A 16,536-nucleotide genomic window follows, 5' to 3' on the forward strand; every position below is an offset into this window, starting at 1 on the left:
CCCTTAGTTTGATATTCCCAGGTGGATTGGATCACTTCTCGTAGGAAAGAGACCCTAATTGGGACTTCGAATGTGATAGCCCTATCCTAGAGAAGAGACTACATGTCGAGCTCAACGCCAACATTTAAGTTCAATAAATCAAAGTTTATTTATATAGCCCTTAATTACAAGTGTCTCAAAGGGCTGCACAAGCTACAACGACATCCTTGGCTCAGATCCCACATCAGGGCAGGAAAAACTCAACCCAAAGGAAAAAATTTTAAACCTTCGGAGACCCTAATTGGTACTTCGAAATGCAAAAGTGATAGCCCTATCCTTGAGAAGAGACTACATGTCTAGCTCAACGCCAATATTTAAGTTGTGACTTAAATCAGTTGTTTTCCAGACACTTTTATGGTCTAGAAGCATTCAATTAGATGGCGAGGGAGGTAAAGAAAGATGGCCGAGGGCCGCGGGTCAGAGTCAACGATCCCCCCCCCCGGGCTTTGCAAGGTGTGAGTCAGAGGATGGCGCTCGCTCAGGCAGCAGCTACTATCCTGCCCACTCGGACGCAGGCCAATATCAATGCGGGTTCAAGGCGGGTCAGGGGAAGAAAGTACTCGTTCTGTTGGTGTTTATTAAAAAAAAACAAAAAAACAAGAGCCTTGATGAAGTGCACTGGCGCTAATGATGTAATGATCACTTCCTGATTGACTCTCAGTGCCGTTAAACCATTTCGAAGGGCTCATTGTGCACTTCATTAGGTAAACCTGCACAATCTAATGAGAATCAAAAAGAAGAAAAAAAACAACATTTAAATTAATAATACTTTGTTGGTCTACTTTTTTTTTAACAATCTAGCAAAAGTGTAAGTCACAGAAGTCCAATTAAAAAAAATATAAAGTAAAATTAAAACTGCAAGCAGCGTTGGTCGGGCCCGCGTATTTGGCAGGTGCTAGTCCTAAGTGTCCCAATCCTTTTGTCCAGTTTTAGTCCCAAGTGTCCCAATCCTTTTGTCCAGTTTTAGTCACAAGTGTCCCAATACTTTTGTCAAGTTGTAGTCCCAAGTGTCCCAATACTTTTGTCCAGTTTTCGGCCTAAGTGTCCCAATACTTTTGTCCAGTTTTAGTCCCAAGTGTCCCAATACTTTTGTCAAGTTGTAGTCCCAAGTGTCCCAATACTTTTGTCCATTTTTCGGCCTAAGTGTCCCAATACTTTTGTCCAGTTTTAGTCCCAAGTGTCCCAATACTTTTGTCAAGTTGTAGTCCCAAGTGTCCCAATACTTTTGTCCAGTTTTCGGCCCAAGTGTCCCAATACTTTTGGCAAGTTGTAGTCCTAAGTGTCCCAATACTTTTGTCAAGTTGTAGTCCCAAGTGTCCCAATACTTTTGTCCAGTTTTCGGCCTAAGTGTCCCAATACTTTTGTCCAGTTTTCGGCCTAAGTGTCCCAATACTTTTGTCCGGTGGTAGTCATAAGTGTCCCAAGACTTTTGTCTAGTGTACCTACCTTGTCTGCATTGTGTAGGCACGTTGGTGCTTCCTACTTTTAAGCAGCCATCTTAAAAAAACAGCAGCGCAGCAGCATCAGCGCAGCAGCATCAGCGCAGCGGGTCTTTGAAGGCTCATAAAATCAAAACCGGAGCAGGTATTAAAACGCTGTTCTGTTATTTTAATCTCTCTCCTGTGTTAGTTTGAAGCCGAAACGTAAAGTTCTTGAAGGAAGGTGACCGGTTTTTACAAAAAATTTGTTTTGAAGGGGGAATAGCAAACTTCCTGTTGATTTTTGCTGGGAGTTGTCAATTTATGAAATGTAGGTCTAAGTGAGCCCTACATAGAGGTTTTTGTTTCATGTCTCTCCGACCTTCCCAGTGGGAGTTACAGGCAGTTTTGTCAGTTTTTTCATCCGAGGAGCAGTTTTTTTGTGCGTTTCATTAAAAAATTGCGCTAGAGCACAATTTTGAGATTTGGGGTTAGGTTTTTTTATTAGATCGCAATTTTTGCCAGTCCTGATGTGTGTTTTCAGTTCGGTGAGTTTTGAAGCATGTTAAGGGGGTCAAATTACAGCTCAAAGAGGCAAAAATGACTGTTTTTAGTACTTTTTTGTCTTGAAGGGGGAATTGCCAACTTCCTGTTGATTTTTGCCCGATGATATACTATTATGAAAACTAGGTCTAAGTCAGACCTACATACAGGTTTTTGTTTCATGTCTCTCCGATCTTCCTAGTGGGAGATATAGGCAGTCTAGTTTTTTTTTCCTAGGGGGCGCTAGAGCGCAATTTTGAGATTTGGGGTTAGGTTTTTTTATTAGATCGCAATTTTTGCCAGTCCTGATGTGTGTGTGTTCAGTTCGGTGAGTTTTGAAGCATGTTAAGGGGGTCAAATTACAGCTCAAAGAGGCAAAAGTGACTGTTTTTAGTACTTTTTTGTCTTGAAGGGGGAATTGCCAACTTCCTGTTGATTTTTGCCCGATGATATACAATTATGAAAACTAGGTCTAAGTCAGACCTACATACAGGTTTTTGTTTCATGTCTCTCTGATCTTGGGAGGTATAGGCAGTCTAGTTTTTTTTCCCTAGGGGGCGCTAGAGCGCAATTTTGAGTTTTGAGGTTTGGTTTTTTTAAAATAAGGTAATTTTCGCAGGTCCTGATGTGTGGGTCAAATATGGTGAGTTTTGAAGCATGTTAAGTGGGTCAAATTACAGTTTATTGTGGCGGCGGAAGAATAAAGAATAAAGAATAAAACCTTAGAAATTCAATAGGTCCTTATGTCCCATTGCATAAGGACTCCCTTTGGGAGTCCTTATACAATGGGCCATGCGGGCCCTAATAATACATTCCAGAGTCAAACTATCACCTATATTAACTTGTGATGTGCTGATTGATCAGCCACCGATCGGTATCGGCTAGGGTTGTACGGTACACCGGTACCGTGATACTAATAAATCATATTCGGTACTATACCACCTCTAAAAAGTACCGGTCATGACATTGCTGGTTTTACGAGCAATTTGGGCAGCGCACACGCACAGAGTCCATACAAGCAGAAACAGTGTATAGACAGAAAAGGGAGAATGGACTCATTTTGGTGTAAAAAGTAGAAATAAAGGTGAAGTTATAACACTGAAACACCCTCAGGACCCATCCGCAGTCGGCGGTGTTTTAGTTACTTCTAAATCGCTAATCCTCGCCTCCATGGTGATGAATGAAGTGAGTTTCTTACAGGTACCATTATCACTGGAGGACTGAGAAATAGCTAAACATGCTTCACTACACATCATAGGACAGGGGTGGGCAATTCATTTTTACCGGCGGTCGCATGAGCAACCCGAGCACTGCTCGAGGGCCACGCTGACAATATTTCAATTAAATTTTGCTCAAGTTATTTTTGATATAACGTAAGATAAATAATAATAATAAAAAGCTGCAAGCAGCGATGGATGGGACCGATTCTGAGGGCTCATAAAATCCAAACCGGAGCAGTAATTAAAACTCTTTAATCAGAAGGGTTCAATCTCTCTCCTGTGCTAATTTGAATCCGACACGACAAACGCGCTCAGAGGAGATAATGTTTGAAAAAAGGTGACTGTTTTTACACAACTATTTGTTTTGAAGGGGGAATTGCAAACTTCCTGTTGATTTTTGCTGGGGGTTGCCAGTGTATGAAATATAGGTCTAAGTGAGACCTACATAGAGGTTTCTACGACATTCCTACTGGGAGTTAAAGGCAGTTTTGTCTGTGTTTTCTTCCTAGGGGGCGCAATTTTGAGTTTTTGGGGTTTGTTTTTTTGATTAGATCGCAATGTTTGCCAGTTCTGATGTGTGTGTCCAATTTGGTGAGTTTTGAAGCATGTTAAAAGGGTCAAATTACAGCTCAAAGAGGCGGCGGTATAATAATAACACGCTAGAAATACAATAGGGTCCTCTGTCCCAAAGGGACTCGGTCCTTAATTAGGGACCGCAATGTCCCTTTGGGACAGAGGACCCTATTGTAATTGTAAGGTTTTATTATTATTATTCCGCCGCCTCTTTGAGCTGTAATTTGACCCCCTTAACATGCTTCAAAACTCACCAAATTTGACACCCGCATCAGGACTGCCGAAAATTGCCATCTATTTAGGAAAAAAAAACTTTAAAACTCAAAATTGTGCTCTAGCGCCCCCTAGGAATAAAACACAGACAAAACTGCTCCTAGGAAGAAAGCACAGACAAAACTGCCTGTAACTTCCAGTAGGAATGTCGTAGAGATATGAAACAAAAACCTCTATGTAGGTCTCACTTAGACCTACATTTCATAAATTGACAACCCCCAGCAAAAATTAACAGAAAGTTTGCAATTCCCCCTTCAAAACAAAAGTTGAGTAAAAACAGTCACCTTTTTTCAAACATTATCTCTCCTGAGCGCGTTTGTCGTGTCGGCTTCAAATTAGCACAGGAGAGAGATTGAACCCTTCTGATTAAAAGTTGATGAAAGAGTTTTAATTACTGCTCCGGTTTGGATTTTATGAGCCCTCAAAGTCGGTCCCGTCCATCGCTGCTTGTAGCTTTAATTATTATTATTCCGCCGCCTCTTTGAGCTGTAATTTGACCCCCTTAACATGCTTCAAAACTCACCAAATTTGACACCCGCATCAGGACTGCCGAAAATTGCCATCTATTGAAAAAAAAAACAACTTTAAAACTCAAAATTGCGCTCTAGCGCCCCCTAGGAAAAAAACACAGACAAAACTGCCTGTAACTTCCAGTACGAATGTCGTAGAGACATGAAACAAAAACCTCTATTTAGGTCTCACTTAGACCTACGTTTCATACATCAACTTTCTTCAGCAAAAATCAACAGGAAGTTTGGAAAATCCCCCTTCAAAACAAAAGTTTTGTAAAAACAGTCACCTTTGCCTCTTTGAGCTGTAATTTGACCCCCTTAACATGCTTCAAAACTCACCAAATTTGACACCCGCATCAGGACTGCCGAAAATTGCCATCTATTGAAAAAAACAACAACTTTAAAACTCAAAATTGCGCTCTAGCGCCCCCTAGGAAAAAAACACAGACAAAACTGCCTGTAACTTCCAGTACGAATGTCGTAGAGACATGAAACAAAAACCTCTATTTAGGTCTCACTTAGACCTACGTTTCATACATCAACTTTCTTCAGCAAAAATCAACAGGAAGTTTGGAAAATCCCCCTTCAAAACAAAAGTTTTGTAAAAACAGTCACCTTTGCCTCTTTGAGCTGTAATTTGACCCCCTTAACATGCTTCAAAACTCACCAAACTGGACACAGACATCAGGACTGGCGAAAATTGCGATCTAATAAAAAAAGCAAACCCCAAAACTCAAAATTGCACTCTAGCACCCCCTAGGAAAAAAACACAGACAAAACTGCTCCTAGGAAGAAAACACAGACAAAACTGCCCCTAGGAAGAAAACACAGACAAAACTGCCTGTGCCAGCGGCTTTACTTTGAGCTCCCCCCGGATGACAGAGCTTCTCACCCTATCTCTAAGGGAGAGCCCCGCCACCCGACGGAGGAAACTCATTTCGGCCGCTTGTACCCGTGATCTTGTTCTTTCGGTCATAACCCAAAGCTCATGACCATAGGTGAGGATGGGAACGTAGATCGACCGGTAAATTGAGAGCTTTGCCTTCCGGCTCAGCTCCTTCTTCACCACAACGGATCGATACAGCGTCCGCATTACTGAAGACGCCGCACCGATCCGCCTGTCGATCTCACGATCTACTCTTCCCTCACTCGTGAACAAGACTCCGAGGTACTTGAACTCCTCCACTTGGGGCAAGATCTCCTCCCCAACCCGGAGATGGCACTCCACCCTTTTCCGGGCGAGAACCATGGACTCGGACTTGGAGGATTGCAATTATTGCAGATCCTCGTCGTATTTTTTTGTAAAATGAAGCCATGCCTTGAGGCGTTTTTTTCCGGTTTATTGTTGTTGCTGCTTTCTGTAACTGCCGCCGAACGACTGAGCTACGTCATTTCCTGGGACGTGCCACAGGGCATTACCTGTGGGACGGGATTGGTTCCCAGGGATTCGAATAAAGAACCAACTCTTTTTCTTTACTATAGTGGCCTTGATAACGGGAACCGGTTCTCAAAAAGGGATTCGAGTCCATGGAATCGGTTCTTTCCTTTCGAACAACCGGGAGAACCGGTTTCGAATATCATCCCTAGTTAATAATAATAATAATAATAATAACTGGGATTTATATAGTGCTTTTCTAAGTACCCAAAGTCGCTTTACATGTAACACCCATCAATCATTCACACCTGGTGGTGGTAAGCTACTTTCATAGCCACAGCTGCCCTGGGGTAGACTGACGGAAGCGTGGCTGCAATTTGCGCCAATGGCCCCTCCGACCACCACCTATCATTCATCATTCAATTCACCGGTGTGAGTGGCACCGGGGGCTAAGGGTGAAGTGTCCCGCCCAAGGACACAACGGCAGGGATTTTTGGATGGTAAGAGGCGGGGAGCGAACCTGCAACCCTCAGGTTTCTGGCACTGTTGCTCTACCCACTACGCCATGCCGCCCCTAGTTATGGGTCACTAAATGACCAGTATCACCGTATGGCCAGTATCACCGTTCTGTGTGTAATGGGTGTTGCGTTTTGGACCAGTTGTTCCTCCCAGGGAATTCAAGTCACAATTCGCTCCCAAGTTCTTTCCCGACACTTAAAGCTGAGTTGAAAAACCACCAGAGACAGAATAGGTATTTTGTTGTATATTCTCAAAGCTTTGCCAATATACATTGATTGAGACCAGTCTAACCCTAGAACATTCTATTGCGCCTCCCAAAATGGTCTGTCTTCCCGATCCCACCACCCTCTCTCTCGTCCCATCTCTGTAGACAAAACAAAATGCTAGTCAAAACACATTCCAAAGAACTCAAGGTTAACACACACAGTATACTTGCTGACAGAGCATCAAGAGAAGACATGGAAAAGACGAGCTGTTTTCAAATATGACTGAGAAATGAAAGGAGTACAACTTAAATTCGGATATATGTAAATAACTGCCTCCGACATGGGTCACTACATGGCCATTATCACCGTTCTGTGTGTTATGTTCTTGCTTTTACTGCAGACTTTTATAGTCGTGGGTGTCCTGCTTGTATCAGTGTGATAACATCTGCACACCTCACGTCTATTGTGCTCCTGCTGGGTCTGGATCGATAAACATTGTCGCTTGATTGTATGGTATGTGGTATGAGGTATGTGATATGCAGCCTCGTGTGTGTGTGTGTGTGTGTGTGTGTGTGTGTGTGTGTGTTTGAATACCCCCATGGTGTCCAATTAGTTCATGGACGCGTTCAATCACGAGGTGACCAGCAGGTGTCTGCTACCCAAAGCCAAAGAGTCATATTAATCAACTGGCAAAGAGGCTGTACGGGTGTTGAGGGGGGTGGGGGGTGGTCCTCAGCTGTTTTGTCCTGTCGTGAATCCAACTCTTTTGTTCTGTGTGAGGATGCCAGCACCTTCGCTTGCGGCTCACCTGACATGCTGGGTGGTCTCATGGCGTAGCTTCAGTCAATGACCCCCCCACCTGTAATCAAGCACATATCTGCTGTGTGTCTTAGTTGCGTGCCAGTGTGTGTGTATGTGTGTGTTCTTGTATTTCTACCCTTCTTGAGACATGAAGAAGGAAAAGTCTCTTCCATATGAGGAGGTGTGAACAAGTGATGACATAAATCATGGTCCCAATAGCATTGCATCTAATAGACAATGTCTCAGTTGCACCCCTGCTGGTGACATCTATCAACATGAGGGTGGTCCCAAAAAGGAGGGATTTTTCCAAATTGACTGTGTGTCGCTTTTAAAAGTGCTCCCCCTCTGGTCAACATATGAAATAACAAGTGGGTGTAAGAAATTGAAATGCGCCCCCTTTGGCCAAAATTAATTAAAAATAAATAAATACATATGTATGTATATAGGTGTACTGGAGAGGAGGCTACGCCGGATAGTCGAACCTCGGATTCAGGAGGAACAGTGTGGTTTTCGTCCTGGTCGTGGAACTGTGGACCAGCTCTATACTCTCGGCAGGGTCCTTGAGGGTGCATGGGAGTTTGCCCAACCAGTCTACATGTGTTTTGTGGACTCGGAGAAGGCATTCGACCGTGTCCCTCGGGAAGTCCTGTGGGGAGTGCTCAGAGAGTACGGGGTATCGGACTGTCTGATTGTGGCAGTCCGCTCCCTGTATGATCAGTGCCAGAGCTTGGTCCGCATTGCCGGCAGTAAGTCGGACACGTTTCCAGTGAGGGTTGGACTCCGCCAAGGCTGCCCTTTGTCACCGATTCGGTTCATAACTTTTATGGACAGAATTTCTAGGCGCAGTCAAGGCGTTGAGGGGATCTGGTTTGGTGGCTGCAGGATTAGGTCTCTGCTTTTTGCAGATGATGTGGTCCTGATGGCTTCATCTGGCCAGGATCTTCGGCTCTCACTGGATCGGTTCGCAGCTGAGTGTGAAGCGACTGGGATGAGAATCAGCACCTCCAAGTCCGAGTCCATGGTTCTCGCCCGGAAAAGGGTGGAGTGCCATCTCCGGGTTGGGGAGGAGATCTTGCCCCAAGTGGAGGAGTTCACGAGTGGGGGAAGAGTGGATCGTGAGATCGACAGGCGGATCGGTGCGGCGTCTTCAGTAATGCGGACGCTGTATCGATCCGTTGTGGTGAAGAAGGAGCTGAGCCGGAAGGCAAAGTTCTCAATTTACCGGTCGATCTACGTTCCCATCCTCACCTATGGTCATGAGCTTTGGGTTATGACCGAAAGGACAAGATCACGGGTACAAGCGGCCGAAATGAGTTTCCTCCGCCGGGTGGCGGGGCTCTCCCTTAGAGATAGGGTGAGAAGCTCTGCCATCCGGGGGGAGCTCAAAGTAAAGCCGCTGCTCCTCCACATCGAGAGGAGCCAGATGAGGTGGTTCGGGCATCTGGTCAGGATGCCACCCGAACGCCTCCCTAGGGAGGTGTTTAGGGCACGTCCGACCGGTAGGAGGCCGCGGGGAAGACCCAGGACACGTTGGGAAGACTATGTCTCCCGGCTGGCCTGGGAACGCCTCGGGGTCTCACAGGAAGAGCTGGACGAAGTGGCTGGGGAGAGGGAAGTCTGGGCTTCCCTGCTTAGGCTGCTGCCCCCGCGACCCGACCTCGGATAAGCGGAAGAAGATGAATGGATGGATGGATGGATGGATGGATGGTGTATAGAGACATACTGTAATAACGAAGTAAATAATGAAGATTAAAAACCAATTACAAACCAAAAAATTTAAAAAATAACTAAAAGTAGTCTTTTTGTGACGACCGGGGCGCATGGTGATGCGGGGTTTTGTTCTCCCAGGATGCAACGGACTTCGGACACAGCGTGAAGGTAAAAGAAATGATTTATTTACCGGAATAAATTATACTGGAACAAACAAAAACGTGCTCATAGCACTTAAGGCAAAAAACAAAAGGAGCTAGCGTGGGAGCTAGAAAGGTAACCAGAGCCTTTAGCGCGGGAGCTAGAAGGTTTAGTGCAGGAAACAAAAGTCGTCATCTGTTGTACGAAAACAAACTAGGAAGCAAGACAGAATGACAGGGAAGGCAGGCTTAAATAATAATGTCAGTGATGACAAACAGGTGCGCGTCGGGAACACACGCGGCAGGTGAAAATAATAAGCAGCCATGGCAACAAACTCAGGTGTACAAAACAGGCACTCAAGGAGTCCAAAACTAACAAAAAACACAAGTACCTTGAAAACGTAAACAAAAATATGATCCGGGCAGCGGATCATAACAGTTTTTCTCACAATATGTCGATTTTTTTCTTATAAAATTGGGAACAGTTTTTTCATATTCTTTCTGTTTCTGCAATATTGCAATATTTTCTCGTAAAATGATTAAGTTTTTATGAAAAATTATTACTTTTTAATGCAAAATGGTGACATTTGTCATATAAAATTCTGACTTTTATCACAATGTTGCCAATTTTTTTGGTTGTTCTTGTAAAATAGTGGGGGGAGGAGTATATTTATAGCTAGAATTCACTGAAATTCAAGTATTTCCTTTTTATATATACTTTCAGTGAATTCTAGCTATATATATATATATATATATATATGTATTTTATTTGATATATATATATATATATATATATATATATATATACATATATATATATATATATATATATATATATATATATATATATATATATATATATATATATATATATATATATATATATATATATATATATATACATATAAATAAAATAAATACTTGAATTTCAGTGTTCATTTATTTACACGTATACACACGTAACACTCCTCTCTACTCATTGTTGTATTTGAAAGTGCAATGCTTTGCAGCCAGTAGCACAGCCTTTGAAGGAGCATAGGTATGGGCAGTGTAATATTCTGGGTTGGAGTCAATAACCAGGTGAGGTGACGAAGCTACGTCTCTTTACTTCATACTTCGGAACCGACTCCCACACTTGCCGTCAGGGGTGCGCGATACGACGTAAACCGTTGGCCAACCAAAAAGTAACCACAGAACACTAGTGTTCTGTGATTACTTTTTGGTTGGCCAAGCGGACGTGACGACAGGCTGTCCTCACTCAGGTCCGCACGGACTTGGAGGGGGTGTGCCTTAAGCATACTTGCCAACCTTGAGACCTCCGATTTCGGGAGGTGGGGGCTGGGGGTGTGGTCGGGGTGGGGCGGGGGGCGTGGTTGGGGGCGTGGTTAAGATATATATATATATATATATATATATATATATATATATATATATAAGAAATACTTGATTTTCAGTGAATTCTAGCTATATACATATATATATAAATAAAATAAATACTTGAATTTCAGTGTTCATTTATTTACACATATACACACACATAACACTCATCTACTCATTGTTGAGTTAAGGGTTGAATTGTCCATCCTTGTTCTATTTTCTGTCACTATTTCAGAACACACACATTATACAAATATACATTATAAAATCAATAAGAAAACGGGAGCTCTAATTTGGGAGTCTGAATTAGGATCAGAAGTTCCTATATAAACATTGCGTACTCACGTCGCCTTTTTGTATTGATTACTGCAGCTGTGCACTGGATTCATTCACAAATACAAACTACAACTCACAAACACTTTAGAGTTAGGCTCCACCATCAGAATGTGTACTTAAACTTTTAAAGATCACATGGATATTATTCAGTGAGTTGATTCACCAAAACTAACCTGTTATACAGGAGGAAAAAGCACACAGGACGTTTCAATTGTTCACAGACTGGTCGCGCTCATCAGAATGACAAGACACTTCCGGTCTGCAGGTGATAGCATTCAATTGGGAAGAAACGCCCTACTGCCCCCTACTGACCAATGTGAATACTGATAAATGTGTAATGACAGCTCCAAAAACGAATTCAAACCACAAAATAAAATAAATAAATCAACACAAAAATGTGACACATTATGGGTGGGTCACATGTGCATGTACAGTAGATGGCAGTATTGTCCTGTTTAAAAGTGTCACAACATTGCTGTTTACGGCAGACAAACTGCTTTACGGTAGACGCTGTTGTTGTGTGTTGTTACCGCGCTGGGAGGACGTTAATGAAACTGCCTAACAACAAACCCACACAAGAAACCAAGAACTCGCCTTTGATCATTAGCTGTTTATATTGTGGGAAAGCGGACGTGTGAACAGGCTGTCGACACGTCACTCAGGTCCGCATGGAGCTGGAGGGGGCGTGGCCTCCAGCTCCGCCTGAATTTCAGGAGATTTTCGGGAGAAAATTTGTCCCGGGAGGTTTTCGGGAGAGGCGCTGAATTTCGGGAGTCTCCCGGAAAATCCGGGAGGGTTGGCAAGTATGGCCTTAAGTCCGGCTGGAAATCGGGAGAATGGTTGTCCCGGGAGATTTTCGGGAGAGGCACTGAAATTCGGGAGGGTTGGCTAGTATGGTTTTTGTGTCCCCTAAAACTGTTATATTAGAGTCCAATAATGAGCCCATTAGAGTCAAGTTCTTTGCTGTTTGCCAGCCCAATTCTTAAAAAGTTTGTTCCTAGAACCTGAAGAAATCTAATTTGATAAAGACTTTTACAGAAACGTGGCTCATCACTCCGACTGAGAGGCGAATTTGAGTCCCTATTAAAGCGGGCTCCACAATTACCGCAGCTTTTTCCACCCGCGAACTGAGCGAACAGGCACAGGCCTTTGAGATAAAAGGGCGCAATCAAATAAAAAGTAGGCCGACATGAATTAGATGTGCGACTACACCTAAGCGGGGAAGCGCCGGCTGCGCTCCCATTTATCCTATTCAGACGCGCTCCCACCACGACGCCCATGTCCTACAAATGAGCTTTATTTTAAATCTGATAATGCATCTCATCTCACTCTCCTCCTGCCCATTATCATCGTTCCTATTCTGTGTCCCCTTTTTTAAATTACCAACTAACTTTTATCAGCTTCTTTCACCACGCTCTCAAAAGCTGGCATATTTCCATCTTTTCCACGTGAATGCAGAATAACAACATAGGGGGGAAAAAAGGTGGAACAGGAATCCAAGCAAGCAATTTTCCACCTTCAGAGTATCAGAGGCGGGACACTCCCTGTGAGAAAAGGGTCAAGTTCACACTTTTCTTGTCCTGGAAGTCAAATGATTATACTTCAAAATCAGAATTAGAATCAGAATCAGAATAGTTTTTATTGCCATTGTTTGAGAACGGGTTCACAAACTAGGAATTTTACTTTGTGCAATCGTGCAACATCCATCCATCTTCTTCCACTTATTCGAGGTCGGGTCGCAGGGGCAGCAACCTAAGCAGGGAAGCCCAGACTTCCCTCTCCCCAGCCACTTCGTCCAGCTCTTCCCGAGGGATCCTGAGGCGTTCCCAGGCCAGCTGAGAGACATAGTCTTCCCAACGTGTCCTGGGTCTTCCCCGTGGCCTCCTACCGGTTAGACGTGCCCTAAACACCTCCCTAGGGAGGCGCTCGGGTGGCATGCTGACCAGATGCCCGAACCACCTCATCTGGCTCCTTTCCATGTGGAGGTAGCGGCTTTACTTTGAGCTCCTCCCGGATGGCAGAGCTTCTCACCCTATCTCTAAGGGCGAGCCCCGCCACCCGGCGGAGGAAACTCATTTCGGCCGCTTGTAACCGTGATCTTGTCCTTTCGGTCACAACCCAAAGCTCATGACCATAGGCAAGGATGGGAACGTAGATCGACCGTCCATCCATCCATCCATCCATCCATTTTCTACCGCGTATTCCCTTCGGGGTCGCGGGGACGCTGGAGCCTATCTCAGCTACAATCGGGCGGGAGGCGGGGTACACCCTAGACAAGTCGCCACCTCATCGCAGGGCCAACACAGATAGACAGACAACATTCACACTCACATCCACACACTTGGGCCAATTTAGTGTTGCCAATCAACTTATCCCCAGGTGCATGTCTTTGGAGGTGGGAGGAAGCCGGAGTACCCGGAGGGAACCCACGCAGTCACGGGGAGAACATGCAAACTCCACACAGAAAGATCCCGAGCCCGGGATTGAACCCAAGACTACTCAGGACCTTCGTATTGTGAGGCAGATGCAGTAACCCCTCTGCCACCGTGAAGCCGTCCTGGAAGTCAAATGATTATACTTCAAAATCAGAATTAGAATCAGAATCAGAATAGTTTTTATTGCCATTGTTTGAGAACGGGTTCACAAACTAGGAATTTTACTTTGTGCAATCGTGCAACATCCATCCGTCCATCCATCTTCTTCCGCTTATTCGAGGTCGGGTCGCAGGGACAGCAACCTAAGCAGGGAAGCCCAGACTTTCCTCTCCCCAGCCACTTCGTCCAGCTCTTCCCGAGGGATCCTGAGGCGTTCCCAGGCCAGCTGAGAGACATAGTCTTCCCAACGTGTCCTGGGTCTTCCCCGTGGCCTCCTACCGGTCAGACGTGCCCTAAACAGCTCCTTAGGGAGGCGTTCGGGTGGCATCCTGACCAGATGCCCGAACCACCTCATCTGGCTCCTTTCCATGTGGAGGTAGCGGCTTTACTTTGAGCTCCTCCCGGATGGCAGAGCTTCTCACCCTATCTCTAAGGGCGAGCCCCGCCATCCGGCAGAGGAAACTCATTTCAGCCGCTTGTAACCGTGATCTTGTCCTTTCAGTCACGACCCAAAGCCCATGACCATAGGCGAGGATGGGAACGTAGATCGACCGGTAAATTGTAAACATATAACACAGAATAGAATAACATGAGCTGTAACTGAGCTATCAGATTTTGTTGTTGCTCATGTGCCTTGATGGCCGAGGGGAAAAATCTGTTCAGGTGGCGGGAGGTGTGGGTCTGGATGGACCGTAGTCTCCTGTCTGACGGGAGAGAGGAGAATAGGTTGTGTCCAGGGTGAGAAGAGTCAGCTGTGATCCGACCCACACGCCTCCTTGTCCTCGAGGAGAGCAGGTCCTGGAGGGGTGGGAGTTTGCAGCCAATAACCTTCTCAGCAGCACGTACCATGCACTACAGTCGATGTTTGTCATGGCGCCGGGGAACCATGCGGTGATGGAGGAGGTGAGGATGGACTAATCCCACTTTTACATTTTGATGAATCACAATTTGCTGGGGATCGGTTGATTGGCAACACTAAATGGTCTCTAGTGTGTGAGTGTTGTCTATCTGTGTTGGCCCTGTGATGAGGTGGTGACTTGTCCAGGGTGTACCAAATGCACCTGAGATAGGATCCAGCACCCCCCGCTACCCGGAAAAAGATAAGCGGTAGAAAATGGATGGATGGAATCATTGGTAATGACTTGCTTGCATGATTTGAAAAGAACTCAAAACCCAAATACAGTCTTACTTAGTCTTAGTTCCTCCCGTTCCTATTGGAACATAGGGCGACAAGTCCCCTCCAGTTTCTCCGGTCTCTTGCGGCTCTTCTTGCTCCGTGCCAACTGACACCCATCTCCCTCAGGTCCTCCTTGGCCGTCTGTCTTCACGTTTTCTCCGGCCTCCCTCTCTTCCTTATTCCACCTTCTGGCATCCAGTCCATTGCCACACTTGCCGGTCTCTCTCTTGGCAGTCGGAGTACGTGCCCCATCATTCTCCTTCTCCTTCCGGAGACAATGTCAGACAGTGCTGCTACACCTGCCCTTCTCATCACCTTCTCGTTGGAGATGCGGTCTCTCCAGGAGATCTCCAGGATGGATCTGAGGCATGGACGGTGGAAAACATCCAGCTTGTTGGTGATACTGGCTGTCTCCATCCACGTCTGACAGGCGTAGGTTGCTATTGGCATGACCACTGACATGTAGAGGCGTAGCTTGATGGTCGTTGTGATGGTTTTGGATGACCAGATGTTTCGGAGCCGTTGGAACACTCCTACAGCTTTGCCAAGTCTGTTATTGACGTCTTTCTCCACGTCTCCTGTACTTGAGATGTTACTTCCAAGATAGGTGAAGTCGTCAACATACTCTGTCATGTTCGTCTATAATGAGTGGTGTAAAGTGTTGTATTTGTCCAACGGCCATGGCTTTGGTCTTTTCTTGGCTTATCCGTACTTTTTCTCCGTGCTCATGGAGATTGTTGGTCATCTCTTGGAGTGCACGCTGAGTTTGGCTAACCAGAGCCAAGTCATCCGCAAAGTCTAGGTCGGTTAATCTTCCCCCCTCCCCACTTGATGCCAAAGTCTTCCCCGGTGAAGGACTTATTCATCACAAAGTCAATGAACCACAATGGCGACAGGATGCAACCCTGCCTCACACCGGTCACAATGTCCAAGTCATTGGTTGTGCCGTTGTTAGTGTTGACTCTGCAAGTAGAGTTGTGGTACAGCGACCTGAAGATGTTAATATACGTTGGTGGTATATTAACATCCTCATATATTAACCTCCAAGGTCTCTCATTGTCATCCCATTGGGTTGAGTTTTTTCTTGCCCTGATGTGGGATCTGAGCCGAGGATGTTTGTTGTGGCTTGTGCAGCCCTTTGAGACACTCGTGATTTAGGGCGAAATAAGTAAACAATCTTTTTGCCACCTCAGTAGAATGCATGTCTACCTCTGACACAGTCACTAGAGAAAAAACATGATGTGAGTTTTGTATTATTCTAAGAGAATCGCTATGTGTGCAGGGATTATCCAGCCTGGCGCTGGCAAGTTCTAGTTTAACTGACTCCTCACCCGGACTAGCATACATTTTCCCGAAATTCCCTGATACCATTTACCAAATAACAATACCAAAAGTTCCAACACCAACCACTCCAACTCATTCAGGCCAATCAAGTTTTGCTTACCATTTTTCTTTAAAATTCCCGCTTTTCCCGAAATTCCCAATTTTTTTCTGAAATCCCCATTGAAATCAATGGGACATTCTTCAAAGTTACACAACTCCCACATTTTTCATCTGATTCCAACTTGTTCCAACTTCAAAATATTCAGCCTGTTCAGGAATTGTGTGCTTTACTGCAACAATTCTAGAAAAAATTCCCAGATTTCTGGAAATTCAAACTACCCTTTCCTGACTTTACCAAAATTCCCGGATTTCCCAAAATTATTATTATTTTTTTCCATTT

General features: G+C 44.9%; 1 protein-coding gene across 5 annotated transcripts in view; it reads left to right on the forward strand.

Annotated features, from left to right (window-relative positions):
• adgrl1a (adhesion G protein-coupled receptor L1a) overlaps window positions 1–16,536 on the forward strand; it is a 562,743-nt gene that overhangs the window by 422,731 nt on the left and 123,476 nt on the right. The gene's annotated exons all lie outside the window — the stretch shown is intronic.

This window comes from Nerophis lumbriciformis, linkage group LG24 (assembly GCF_033978685.3).
Source record: "Nerophis lumbriciformis linkage group LG24, RoL_Nlum_v2.1, whole genome shotgun sequence".
Classification (NCBI taxonomy): Eukaryota; Metazoa; Chordata; class Actinopteri; order Syngnathiformes; family Syngnathidae; genus Nerophis; species Nerophis lumbriciformis.